At 40.9% G+C, this 14,496-nt stretch overlaps 1 protein-coding gene across 1 annotated transcript in view; it reads left to right on the top strand.

The window, feature by feature from the left end:
- Window positions 1-878: 878 nt before the first annotated feature.
- LOC120023672 (transmembrane protein KIAA1109 homolog) overlaps window positions 879-14,496 on the top strand; it is a 96,314-nt gene continuing 82,696 nt past the window's right edge. The window contains exon 1 of the mRNA XM_038967725.1: window positions 879-990. The gene's annotated coding sequence lies outside the window, so the exon portion shown is untranslated. The remainder of the gene's footprint in view (window positions 991-14,496) is intronic.

The raw sequence follows: 14,496 nt of genomic DNA, 5'->3' as shown, positions 1-14,496 counted from the left end.
CCCCCTCATTCCTAATGTACAGTCAGACTAATTTTACAAATGTTGGAAATGTGATGTGCATTGAGGGTTAGTGGTGAAATGACTGAACATGTGACTGTTGGAAGGAACATTTGTGTTTAATTATAATTTTGTATATCACTCCTTACCTCTCCACCTGATAGCTGATGTATGGTGAGCGTTGGGCCGCGGCTTTTGTGGAGCGATGGGTAATGATGCTTCGTGGGTGACTGTTGTTGTGTGCAGAGGGTCCCTGATTCGCGCCCGGGTCGGGGCGAGGGGACGGACTAAAGTTAAACTGTTACACATGCATCACTAAAGTGTGTGCTACACATTGATGGTGGATGAGGGGAGTTTCCCCCTACTATGTAAAGCAATTTGAGTACCTCAGCTGGTAGAAAAGTTATATATATATATATATATATATATATTTTTTTTTTCAATCCAATCAATTATTATTTATATACAATCACATGTCTCTATTATGCCTAGGAATATTTGGGAACATATTTCCTAATTTAAAAATCAATTGGAGCTGATTCTGTTTTTTTTTTACAGTATTATATCCAAAAATTATATTCCACAAAAGTTTTAGTTGTATTTATTTTGCGCTCAAAACACGGCGGGACAAATAAAACGACCCGCGGGGCAAATTCGGTTCCTGGGCGGCCAGTTGGGAAACCCTGCATTAGATAGTACTCAGGTCGTGCATAATAATAAAAACATTACAGTTGATACGCTGAAATAAATGTCAATCTTCAAAGTGGGTTGTACTTTGTCAAATCCGTTGTCTTAATTGGTTGATTTATCGCCCACAATTTACCCATTGGTCGAATGTTGTGTTTGGTGTCTGCGAAAGGAAGAACTATCAACTAGTTTGCTGCCATGCAGATATTTTGGAGAGCTGCTAAGGATGTCTAAAAGAACAAAGGAATAGTAATTCCCGAAGAATTGGCGCAAAATGAAATCTAATGTCATACAACGTATATTAAGGTTTGTGTTCTCTTTTTGCCCTTAGACTTTCTATAAGGATAAATAATACCAAGTCGTTGGGTGCGGCCTGTTGTAACAGTAGCTAGCTAACGTCATTATCTTACCTGAAGCGGTGGGGAACCACGGCTGTCAAAAATATGTTACGAGACAGACGCAGCAATTATCTGTCGGTTTACATCAAATTTCCCCATATTTATGTGTTTTGTTCATAGTTTAAGTTAATGACCTGAGAATACCGCAAATCTCAAATTAATTGTTTGCGGAAGGCCGTACAAGTTAACGCTCGTGCCCACAACAAACAAATCTAGCTAACATTAGCTACTAGCTAACTTAGTAAATATGTTTTCAGAACGTTCATCGCGGGTTAGCCGGGGGGCCTTCACCTGGTCGTTAAATACTATCGATCTGGGGACCACAGGCTAAACATGGTCGTGAACAGCAACTAGCTGTATTTATTGCAATCCATGAAAATGGTGATGGAATAAGTCGCTAGTACAAGGTTAAACGAACCAAATTCGGTCCTGGGTACCACGTTTTGTTTTTTGCCTGAGCACCACAGAGTTGATTCAAATAATCAAAGCTCGATGATTTCATTATTTGAATCAGCTGTGTAGTACTTGGGCAAACACAAACGTGCACCCCTTTGGGTCCTCCGGACGGAGTTTGGGATACGCTGCACTACCGAGAGTGCAAGGTTCACTTGTTGTTCTGAAAGCCACCTATCTAGCTGGCTGACTAAGCTAGCTTGCCTCCAACTAACTTCCTACCTACTAACTTGCAAACAAATAGAAATACTCAAATTTATGACTCACATAATCACGTGGCTAGTTAGTACAAAACTATTTGTCATTATGGTTGCTTCACTGATTGTGCTGTTATCAAACATCCAATTTTCTACTGCAACATGTCTGAGCCTGCCTTGAAAGATTCAAAGAATGAATCCTCTTTTGCTGTCTGCGTGAGATGACTTGCTGTCAGCATACTGGGCCAACATGATGAGCCTCATCGACACAAGGAAATAACAACATTGTCACGTGATGTCCTAGGTTGAAAAAGTAGATTTTCAGATAGTGTGCCTGGCAGGACCTAGATAGTATTCTATTTTTGTCATAACTGTTGCTCATAATCTACTACCATGGCATGCTTCGTATCACTTTCCTCAGATCTGATTCATCAACTTCCTGTAGTATTAGGCATACGATCACTGAACTTTCAGGAAAAACTGTCGCTTCATCAGACAAGCCTGATTCACAGTTCTGGTTTCACACAACCGGACTAACACACACACACAGGAGTGTTTATGAACGGCAGTGCTTATGTCCTGTGCATTCCCCCCCCCCCCCCCCCCTTCTACACAGCATGATCTAAGGTGGATTAGGTAGGGATTTGCTTGTGTGTGTTCACAACTACTGACCTCTTTTTCAATGTAACAACTGGACTACACCCACACCATGCTTTTGCGTTGAGCCTTACTCACACACAGATAGCTAAGAGGTTTCACTCTTGCCCCACTCAACATGACCTGCCTGAGAAACTGGGCCCCATTCAATCAATACTTGGAAGTGTCCAAGTTAAACAATACTCTTCCAGTATTGTTGGAGAGTAAGCTTACACCTGAACCACAAGGGCTGCAGACTAGGCTATGTCTGGTCAGTTTAGGGTCGTTTCATCTGATTTCGAACACTTTTTGAACAAAACTTTTTATACATATTTGCCCATGGTAGAAGAGGTCAGAAAGTAACTTTTTTTGTACCTGAATGCCAAAACATTTAGGAGAACAAAGTTGAACCATTTTGCACACCCCACCCTATCATGAGACATCCATGTCTTCAACACTGGAAAATATAAACAGTTGAGTTTGATTATCATTTAAAAGCTTACAAACCGGGTTGTCAAACTATTTTGTCATTTCTAGAATTTAAAAATCTATAAAATATTTGTACCTTTTTTAAAGGGTCAATCTGCAGTTGCTACATTTTTAAAAATTATATATGAATGATGTATTCATTGATTTATGAAAATAACTTCTTATGAATGTCTCATGAACCCAAAATACTCCAACGCTTGTAAACAAAGTAAATGTAAACAAACACTGTATACCATCAAAACATGGTTAAAACTAATAATTTTGTTATCATGGATGGTCAGTCCTTGCATCCATAGCTCTGTCTATGAATTTGAATGGTTAGATTTCTCCAGCCCAATCCCTCAGCTTTTTACCTTAACAGTGGCGAGGAGGACACTTTTGTAATTGTTTCAACTGCTAATTGCCGCATTCACATCAATTATCTAAAAGCGTTTAAACTCAGATTCTTTTCATTTTTGAATATGTTGTAACTTAGCCTCTGCTGAGTCCCCAGCAACTAGATGTTCCGGTTTTCAGGGGAAATGAAAGAGAGCCTATGACGCTACTTCTACTTTTGGATGTTAACTCTTTACACTCGTACTCGTATACGGGTTGAAAATGGCAGATTTGGGCATCAATAAGCACCTAAATTGGAACGTAGTGGCTGTACAGCAACATGCTGTACATGACATCAGCGTTCTGGCTCTGCACATCACAGCACATTATGGGGTTTGACTGATAGCCGTTCTGAACTTGAGCACCGCGTGACAAGAAGTTGCCTCCATCCCTCCTAGTAATTGGGCAACTTTTGCAAATGTTTTGTTTTGAGTGAGAGAAATGCTGTAAATTAAGGTGACTTGATGTATTTTGAAAGATCAGATGTTGAGGATTATAATAATTAACGCTTTGATCTCATACAAGTAAGCCAAACACCTGTGAGTCCAAATGTACACTAAACATTTCCAAATCATAAAAGTCATGTCATACACAGTGTCAACATTTATGATCTCTATGTTTTGATGTACAGTTACAAGATTACATGTTTTCATACCCTGGGGTTGTTTTGAACAGAATGAGCATATGTTTGTTTATTGTGAAGAAAATGAGCTGCGGCATATGCTCATGAATGCACGCATGACTCCTTTCCATGCGAAAAAATAAAAAAGTTGAATTGCCTTGTGAAAGCTTAACACGGTAAGCTTGTATTTTATAACTTAGCTAGTAATGTTGGCAATAAAACAAGCTTTCAAATCATGCCCACCTTCCCTGGATTGTGATTTATAATTGGCTTTTTTTGTATTGAGTAAAGAACAACAGTAATTGTGTGATGGCGGGGAAGCAGCGTTGTGTTCCAGACAAATACAAGTGTCCTTGCTATAGTTCTTTAACAGCTAGGAGAGTAAAAAAAAAAAAAAGTACCTTATAGTTGAAGACTCTTCTTTGAGTCATAAAAGTGCATTCAAATTGCTTAGGAACGGTGTACTTTGAAGAGGTGTGTGGCCACATGTTAGTCCTCTCACTTAAAATCTTCTAATGTTTTAGTCTTATGTTGCAGCTACCCCACATTTTCCAGGAATGGTTCTATAATGTTTCTGAATGTATCCAGAGTATTTTTAGATTTCGTTATCAACAAATGCGGAAAAGTACAGAATGTCAAATGCACATAAAATCAACAGTGTAATGTTTGGATTCAGTCTTGTCAGGTGAACTGTCGTGTACTCACCTTTGGTCTAATAATTTCCCCATTATCTCAACTGTTCCCTTTCAATTGCTACAATGGTTATGCATTTCATATTTCTAATGTAAGAAAGATTTGAATTTATCCTTATCAATGTAGGCCAATTCCCACGAGTGTAAATGGTGGGAATTTACTGGATTGGTTGAACAGTGCAGAAAAATAACTTATTGAAATCATATAGATAATTGAATAGACATTCCTATTAAGTTGACATTCTATGGTGGATGGACCGGCAGCCACCTTTGTGGTAGTAATTGGAAGTAAAAATTATAATTAAAATTATATTTAAATGATGTACCAGTTAAATTGCAGTATTCTGAAGGGATATGTCCACAAAATTAATTATATTTGTATGATTGAAATGACACTCACCTAGGGCTGTTGCTGTGACCGTATTACTGTCACACCGGCGGTCATGAGTCATGAAAGCAGTCAAATTCCACATGACCGTTTAATCACGTTAATTAGGCTCTCCCCAATCTCTGATGCTGCTTATGGTCATTAGTAGCATACTAAACTTGCTAACTGCCTGGTACTCAGCACTATTGTCCCTCTAATCACTCTGACAGCAATGCAAATGTAATCGAAAATCTAATCAAACACTTCATGAGAGCCCATGAGCTTATGTTGCACAACATTTCTATAGGCTATGCAATTGCGTGAGAACAGAGTGATGGCCTCTACTAAAAAGAGGAGAATCAGCTTTCTATAGGCTAGGCCTACTATATTTATTTTTCAACTTTCCTAATATTAAGCATGTTGCTTATATTTACAACAGGAGTATAGCCTACCTGGCTGGCATGAAAACAAACCACAGGGAAAAGCGTCCTCTATTCGCTATTTAAGTGTATAGATGACATGTATTTTTTCCCCGCTGCCCCTGTTTCGATACAGGTGCATGATAATGGTCCATTCTAAATCAAAACAAATTTCACACATAAACTCAGAAAAAAAAGAAACGCCCCTTTTTTAGGACCGTGTCTTTCAAAGATAATTAGTAAAAATCCAAATAACTTCACAGATCTTCATTGTAAAGGGTTTAAACACTATTTCCCATGCTTGTTCAATGAACCATTAACAATTAATGAACATGCACCTGTGGAACGGTCGTTAAGACACTAACAGCTTACAGACGGTAGGCAATTAAGGTCAAATTTATGAAAACTTAGGACACTAAAGAGGCCTTTCTACTGGCTCTGAAAAACACCAAAAGAAAGATGCCCAGGGTCCCTGCTCATCTGCGTGAACGTGCCTTAGGCATGCTGCAAGGAGGCATGGGGACTGCAGATGTGGCCAGGGCAATAAATTGCAATGTCTGTACTGTGAGACGCCTAAGACAGCGCTACAGGGAGACAGGCCGGACAGCTGATCGTCCTTGCAGTGGCAGACCACGTATAACAACACCTGCACAGGATCTGTACATCCGAACATCACACCTGTGGGACAGGTACAGGATGGCAACAACAACTGCCCGAGTTACACCAGGAACGCACAATCCCTCCATCAGTGCTCAGACTGTCCGCAATAGGCTGAGAGAGGCTGGACTGAGGGCTTGTAGGCCTGTTGTAAGGCAGGTCTTCACCAGACATCACCGGCAACAACGTCGCCTATGGGCACAAACCCACCGTTGCTGGACCAGACAGGACTGGCAAAAAGTGCTCTTCGCTGACGAGTCGCGGTTTTGTCTCACCAGGGGTGATGGTCGGTTTCGCGTTTATCGTCGAAGGAATGAGCGTTACATTGAGGCCTGTACTCTGGAGCGGGATCTATTTGGAGGTGGAGGGTCCGTCATGGTCTGGGGGGGTGTGTCACATCGGACTGAGCTTGTTGTCATTGCAGGCAATCTCAATGCTGTGCGTTACAGGGAAGACGACCTCCTCCCTCATGTGGTACCCTTCCGGCATGCTCATCTTGACATGACCCTCCAGCATGACAATGCCACCAGCCATACTGCTCGTTCTGTGCGTGATTTCCTGCAAGACAGGAATGTCAGTGTTCTGCCATGGCCAGCGAGAGCCCGGATCTCAATCCCATTGAGCACGTTTGGGACCTGTTGGATCGGAGTGTGAGGGCTAGGGCCATTCCCCCCAGAAATGTCCGGGAACTTGCAGGTGCCTTGGTGGAAGAGTGGGGTAACATCTCACAGCAAGAACTGGCAAATTTGGTGCAGTCCGTGAGGAGGAGATGCACTGCAGTACTTAATGCAGCTGGTGGCCACACTAGATACTGACTGTTACTTTTGATTTTGACCCCCCCCCCTTTGTTCAGGGACACAATATTCAATTTCTGTTAGTTACATTTATTTATTTTATTTCACCTTTTATTTAACGACCTGGCCAAGATAAAGCAAAGCAGTTCGACACATACAACAACACAGAGTTACACATGGAATAAACAAACATACAATCAATAATACAGTAGAAAAATATATATACAGCATGTGCAAATGAGATAGGATAAGAGAGTTAAGGCAATAAATAGGTCATGGTGGCAAAGTAATTACAATATAGCAATTAAACACTGGAATGGTAGGATGTGCAGAAGATGGATGTACAAATACTGGGGTGCAAAGGAGCGAGATAAATAAATATATACAGTATGGGGATGAGGTAGATTGGATGGGCTATTTACAGATGAGCTATGTACAGGTGCAGTAATCTGTGAGCTGCTCTGACAGCTGGTGCTTAAAGCTAGTGAGGGACGTAAGAGTCTCCAGCTTCAGAGATTTTTGCAGTTCGTTCCAGTCATTGGCAGCAGAGAACTGGAAGGAGAGGCGGCCAAAGGAAGAATTGGCTTTGGGGGTGACCAGTGAGATATACCTGCTGGAGCGCGTGCTACGGGTGGGTGCTGCTATGGTGACCAGTGAGCTGAGAAGGCGGGGCTTTACCTAGCTGAGACTTGTAGATGACCTGGAGCCAGTGGGTTTGGCGACGAGTATGAAGGGAGGACCAGCCAACGAGAGCATACAGGTCGCAGTGGTGGGTAGTATATGAGGTTTTGGTGACAAAACGGATGGCACTGTGATAGACTGCATCCAATTTGTTGAGTAGAGTGTTGGAGGCTATTTTGTAAATGACATCGCCAAAGTCGAGGATCGGTAGGATGGTCAGTTTTACGAGGGTATGTTTGGCAGCATGAGTGAAGGATGTTTTGATGCGAAATAGGAAGCCAATTCTAGATTTCATTTTTGATTGGAGATGTTTAATGTGAGTCTGGAAGGACAGTTTACAGTCTAACCAGACACCTAGGTATTTGTAGTTGTCCACATATTCTAAGTCAGAACCGTCCAGAGTAGTGATGCTGGACGGGCGGGCAGGTGCGGGCAGCGATCGGTTGAAGAGCATGGATTTCATTTTACTAGCTTTTAAGAGCAGTTGGAGACCACGGAAGGAGAGTTGTATGGCATTGAAGCTCATCTGGAGGTTAGTTAACACAGTGTCCAAAGAAGGGCCAGAGGTATACAGAATGCTGTCGTCTGCGTAGAGGTGGATCAAAGAATCACCAGCAGCGAGAGCGACATCATTGATATATACAGAGAAGAGAGTCGGCCCGAGAATTGAACCCTGTGGTACCCCCATAGAGACTGCCAGAGGTCCGGACAACAGTCCCTCCGATTTGACACACTGAACTATTTCAGAGAAGTAGTTGGTGAACCAAGCGAGGCAATCATTTGAGGAACCAAGGCTGTTGAGTCTGCCAATAAGAATGTTGTGATTGACAAAGTAGAAAGCCTTAGCCAGGTCGATGAATCCGGCTGCAAAATAATGTCTCATCGATGGCGGTTATGATATCGTTTTGGACCTTGAGCGTGGCTGAGTTGCACCCATGACCAGCTCTGAAACCAGATTGCATAGCGGAGAAGGTACGGTGAGATTCGAAATGTTTGTTAACTTCTTCTGGCTGCAAGCCCGAGGTCGGTACACTTATGACAACAGCCAGCTCAAGTGCAGGGCACGAAATTCAAAATATATTTTTTAGAAATATTTAACTTTCACACATTAACAAGTCCAATACAGCATTTGAAAGATAAACATCTTGTGAATCCAGCCAACATGTCCGATTTTTAAAATGTTTTACAGCGAAAACACCACGTATATTTATGTTAGCTCACCACCAAATACAAAAAAGGACAGACATTTTTCACAGCACAGGTAGCATGCACAAAACCAACCTAACTAACCAAGAACCAACCAAACTAACCAAGAAACAACTTCATCAGATGACAGTCTTATAACATGTTATTCAATAAATCTATGTTTTGTTCGATAAATGTGCATATTTGAGCTATAAATCAGTTTTACATTGCAGCTACCATCACAGCTACTGTCAGAAATAGCACCGAAGCAGCCAAAGTAAGTACAGACACCAACGTCAAATACCTAATTACTCATCATAAAACATTTCTGAAAAATACATAGTGTACAGCAAATGAAAGACAGGCATCTTGTGATTCCAGCCAATATTTCCGATTTATTAAGTGTTTTACATCGAAAACACAATATAGCGTTATATTAGCTTACCACAATAGCCAGAAACACAAGCCATTTCCCAGTAGCAAAAGTTAGCGATCGTAACAAACAAGCAAAAGATATATAATTTTTGACTAACCTTGATATACTTCATCAGATGACAGTCCTATAACATCAGGTTATACATACACTTATGTTTTGTTCGAAAATGTGCATATTTAGAGCTGAAATCAGTGGTTATACATTGTGCTAACTTAGCTACTTTTTCCAACAACGTCCGGATATTTTTCTGACACACATATTCTGACCAAATAGCTATTCATAAACATAACAAAAAAATACATGTTGTATAGGAAATGATAGATCCATTAGTTCTTAATGAAATCGCCGTGTTAGAATTCTAAAAAGAACTTCATTACGACATACAACTTCGGTATAGCTAGAGAGTACCCAAAAGCTGGGCGCCGACGACTAGTTCACATGTACGACAGATATATGAAATAGCATCATAAAATGTTTCCTACTTTTGCTGATCTTTCATCAGAATGTTGGACAAGGGGTCCTTTGTCAAGAACAATCGTTGTTTGGATTTAGAACGGCCTCTTTCCCTCTCGATTTAGCTTATCAGAAGGCAAATCCAGGTCCCATGACGCGCTCTCCAGAAAACAGGAAACTGGTCACACGTCATACAAAGAGCAATTATACGAGCCCAGATCAAGTTACACAGTTCATTTCTTCTCTCACTCCTTGTCGACATCTAGTGGAAGACGTATGAAGTGCATCTAAATGAATAAATCTCAAGGACTTTAATAGGCAGCCCCTAGAAGAGAGCATCGATTTCAGATTTTCCACTTCCTGTCAGGAAGTTTGCTGCAAAAGGAGTTCTGTTTTACTTACAGATATAATTCAAATGGTTTTAGAAACTAGAGAGTGTTTTCTATCCAATAGTAATAATAATATGCATATTGTACGAGCAAGAATTGAGTACGAGGCCGTTTGAAATGGGCACCTTTTATCCGGCTACTCAATACTGCCCCTGCAGCCCAAACAGGTTAACTAGGCTTTCAAAGACCTTAGAAAGGCAGGGTAGGATAGATATAGGTCTGTAGCAGTTTGGGTCTAGAGTGTCTCCCCCTTTGAAGAGGGGGATGACCGCGGCAGCCTTCCAATCTATGGGAATCTCAGATGATACGAAAGAGAGGTTGAACAGGCTAGTAATAGGGGTTGCAACAATTTCGGCAGATCATTTTAGAAAAAGAGGGTCCAGATTGTCTAGCCCAGCTGATTTGTAGGGGCCCAGATTTTGCAGCTCTTTCAGAACATCAGCTATCTGGATTTGAGTGAAGGAGAAGTGGGGGAGGTTTGGGCGAGTTGCTGTGGGGAGCGCAGGGCTGTTGACCGGGGTAGAGGTAGCCAGGTGGAAAGCATGGCCAGCCGTAGAAAAATGCTTATTGAAATTCTAAATTAGTGTGTATTTATCGGTAGTGACAGTGTTTCCTAGCCTCAGTGCAGTGGGCAGCTGGGAGGAGGTGCTCTTATTCTCCATGGACTTTACAGTGTCCCAGAACTTTTGAGTTTGTACTACAGGATGCAAATTTCTGTTTGAAAAAGTCAGCCTTAGCTTTCCTAACTGCCTGTGTATATTTGTTCCTAACTTCCCTGAAAAGTTGCATATCATGGGGGCTATTCGATGCTAATGCAGAACGCCACAGGATGTTTTTGTGCTGGTCAAGGGCAGACAGGTCTGGAGTGAACCAAGGGCTATATCTATTCCTGGTTCTACATTTTTTGAATGGAGCATGCTTATTCAAGATGGTGAGGAAGGCACTTTTAAAGAACAACCAGGCATCCTCTACTGACGGGATGAGATCAATGTCATTACAGGATACTCTGGCCAGGTCGATTAGAAAGGCCTGCTCGCTGATGTGTTTTAGGGAGCATTTGACAGTGATGAGGAGTGGTCGTTTGACCGCAGACCCATTACGGATGCAGGCAATGAAGCAGTGATCGCTGAGATCTTGGTTGAAAACAGCAGAGGTGTATTTTGAGGGCGGGTTAGTTAGGATGATATCTGTGAGGGTGCCCGTGTTTACGGATTTGGGGTTGTACCTGGTAGGTTCATTGATAATTTGTGTGAGATTGAGGGCATCAAGCTTAGATTGTAGGATGGCCGGGGTGTTAAGCATGTCCCAGTTTAGGTCACCTAGCAGCACGAGCTCAAAAGATAGATGGGGGGCAATCAATTCACATATGGTGTCCAGGGTACAGCTGGGGGCAGAGGGTGGTCTATAGCAAGCGGCAACGGTGAGAGACTTGTTTCTGGAAAGGTGAATTTTTAGAAGTAGAAGCTCGAATTGTTTTGGTACAGACCTGGATAGTAAGACAGAACTCTGCAGGTTATCTCTGCAGTAGTTTGCCACACCGCCCCGTTTGGCAGTTCTATCTTGGCGGAAAATGTTATAGTTAGGGATGGAAATTTCAGGGTTTTTGGTGGTTTTCCTAAGCCAGGATTCAGACACGGCTAAGACATCCGGGTTGGCAGAATGTGCTAAAGCAGTGAATAAAGCAAACTTAGGGAGTAGGCTTCTAATGCTAACATGCATGACGCCACATGTCTGTGGAACTTGTTCAGTTTATGTCTGTTGTTGAATCTTGTTATGTTCATAACATTTGTAAATATTTGTAAGTTTGCTGAAAATAAACGCAGTTGACAGTGAGAGGACGTTTCTTTTTTTGCTGAGTTTATTATTTAGTGTATGTAAAGATCAGATTAAATCAAGAATAGTCTGATGGGTGAAAATAGCCTATCACTTGAGAATTATGTATTGTTGCTTGTGAATGATCCCCAGAATAAGAAACAAATAAAAAAAATTAGCACATTTTTCGAATCCAATTCTCACACTTCATGTGGCCTTGCCCATAGGCCTATATGTTTTGATAAGGTTTGTATCACAACTAAAGTGGTCAAATAACTTCTTAAAATAAGCACATTAATCACATTAATCCTCTTTACAAGGGGTGTAGAGTCTAACTGGCATACATAAGCGGCGTGTGAGTTTGAAGTTTGGGGAAGATAATTTTCACCATAAAAATGCACCTTTATAATAAAAGCAATACATGCATAATTGCATTTGCGGCCACTTTTGATAATGGTGTTTTCCTGGTAATGGAACATTTTTGCATTGCTGTGCTTATAATGTGAAGAAATAAATGATTAGGCTATCAATATTTTAGGCTAAACGTTCTGATCTGTTGCGTCGGCCACATTGCGTGAAAACTTTTTTTTAATGCTAGTGGTTGTATTAATTTGGGATCTATCGCATCCCACAACTGTCCCAGACCATGTTTGTAATATTTATTTCTCGCATAGAATGGAGTAGGTCAACCTTTGTATTATGGGGGATAGTAGAGTGACATGGGCTAATGCTTTTGCTGTTTGTTAGGCCTACTCCTCTTGTTGGCTGACGAAAAGTAAATGTGGACATTTCTTCCAATATCTTCAATATGCACCTCGGAATTGGATAAGGACGCATGCATTTGCATTGCCGATGTGTCTCTCTTCACTTGTAGCCTGTGAGAAAGACCCGATCACGTTATTGAGCACGCAGCACTCAGGGAGAAGGTCACAACGGCCACTAGCCACTAAAGGCATGGATTTTTTTATGGTGCATTACGACCACACAAAGGGGATGCCGCCGTGAAACTCTAGGCATTATCAAGTGTTTGTCAAATTGTGAATGAGTGACTGATGAAGTGTGTACAGCCTGCGCAAAAAACAAATCATCATTAGTTGCATCATGCAGTCTTACAATGTATTAAAAATCTAAACATATAGCCCAATGTTTGTATCACAACTAAAGTTACATTAATAATGCTAATCAAGCATATAGAAGTACCTGTTTCTTTGTTAACCGCTCAACACAATACCTGCATGTGCGCACTCCCTCAAATCGTTTGGAGAAAATATCCTTTATTTTATTCAGCTTTGTTCAATTGTATTCTTGATACCATAAAATAATGCCATGGAATTCTAAGCAAATCTTGTCTGCTAAATGAACTAGTGTAGCCCATAGCCATTTGGCATAGCCAGCTCAGGGTCTAACATAAGGACAACTCAGAGTATGCTATTCTGTTCTTCTGAAATATAGACTACATTTTCTTCACATGTTCCTTTAGACCTGTCTAAAAATAAATAATGCCTGTATTGTGATGGTGTAGACTAGATTACATGGATTTATTAGACTTTAAAATGTAGATGTTCCAAAGGTCTGCATCAGTGGAAGCCAGGAGATTGTGTTTATGTTAGTTAACGGTCAATTACTGTGAGACCGTCAGTTATTTGCTTGACAATCACCGGCTGAAGAAATTTCGTGACCACCACAGCCCTACACCTACCCTGTATTCAAGAGTATGCTGTGTCTCAACTGATGGCGAGCATAACACACACACCTCAGAATATGTAAAATAGGGTCAAATTTAGGCTTGGGCGACACCTCGGTATAAATGGTATATTTGAAATACTGACGGTATGATTTTCAATACCGTTTATTGAAAATCACCACCTCGTGGGGGTGTGTGTGATAAGTCACTGCTTATAACTAACTATAGGTTAAGTATAACTATTAGATATCTAAAATGTTTCAAATAAATTAAATCCAGCTCAGGGCTCCAGCTATGCATTTGGTTTGTTAACTTGCTAGCTAAGTGGCTATATTTCTAGATCAAGCTTCTTGGTTACAGCAGAGACATTCTAGCCTGAGTACCAGTTTCTTTAGCTAATATTGCACTCCTTGTCATTGCCAAAGAGACTGGCCTTTCTGCCATCTTCAGATATGAACATTCTATCATTAATGAGCTCGAGGAGGACAGAGGAGTTGATTCTGATTCGATAACCCTCACAGCTATCCTCCAATCACAACAATTATCCAAATATTGGAACTATACTTTTTTTTTCTCAACAGAACACGTTTGTATCCCATTGCTAAGCAACCGTTTTTTTTTTGTCCAGATGAAACCAGTCTGTCAAAAGTTGCTATCTCATGTCTAAGTTCTCAAACTAAATACATATTGCAAATCCAACCACAAAACCTCTTTGTTTTGATTTTAAGCCTCAAAATACAACAACTTGCCTAGCTAACAGCTAAATGTTTGTTTTTGACTTTGTTATCATTTCTAAATCTATTTTTCAGGCTGCACGTGTTGTCATGGAAAATGTTTATGTAATTTCCAACAACCAATGAGCAACTCTGTCATAAATCCAGCTGCATATTGAACTTTGAAATTGCCGTAAGGCCAGTGTTTGGCAATGACATGGAGTGGAATGTTAGCAAAGAAGACTGGTACACAGACTAGAGACATTCAATCCCCTCCTGGATCAAGATCCCTGTTGCCTAAATTATTTTGTGCGTCCAAGAAAACCATACATATTATTTTAGAAATAGGGCCCCTTGTGT

This window comes from Salvelinus namaycush, chromosome 28 (genome assembly GCF_016432855.1).
Source record: "Salvelinus namaycush isolate Seneca chromosome 28, SaNama_1.0, whole genome shotgun sequence".
Lineage (NCBI taxonomy): Eukaryota > Metazoa > Chordata > Actinopteri > Salmoniformes > Salmonidae > Salvelinus > Salvelinus namaycush.
This window is presented reverse-complemented; position numbering and strand designations above follow the sequence as displayed.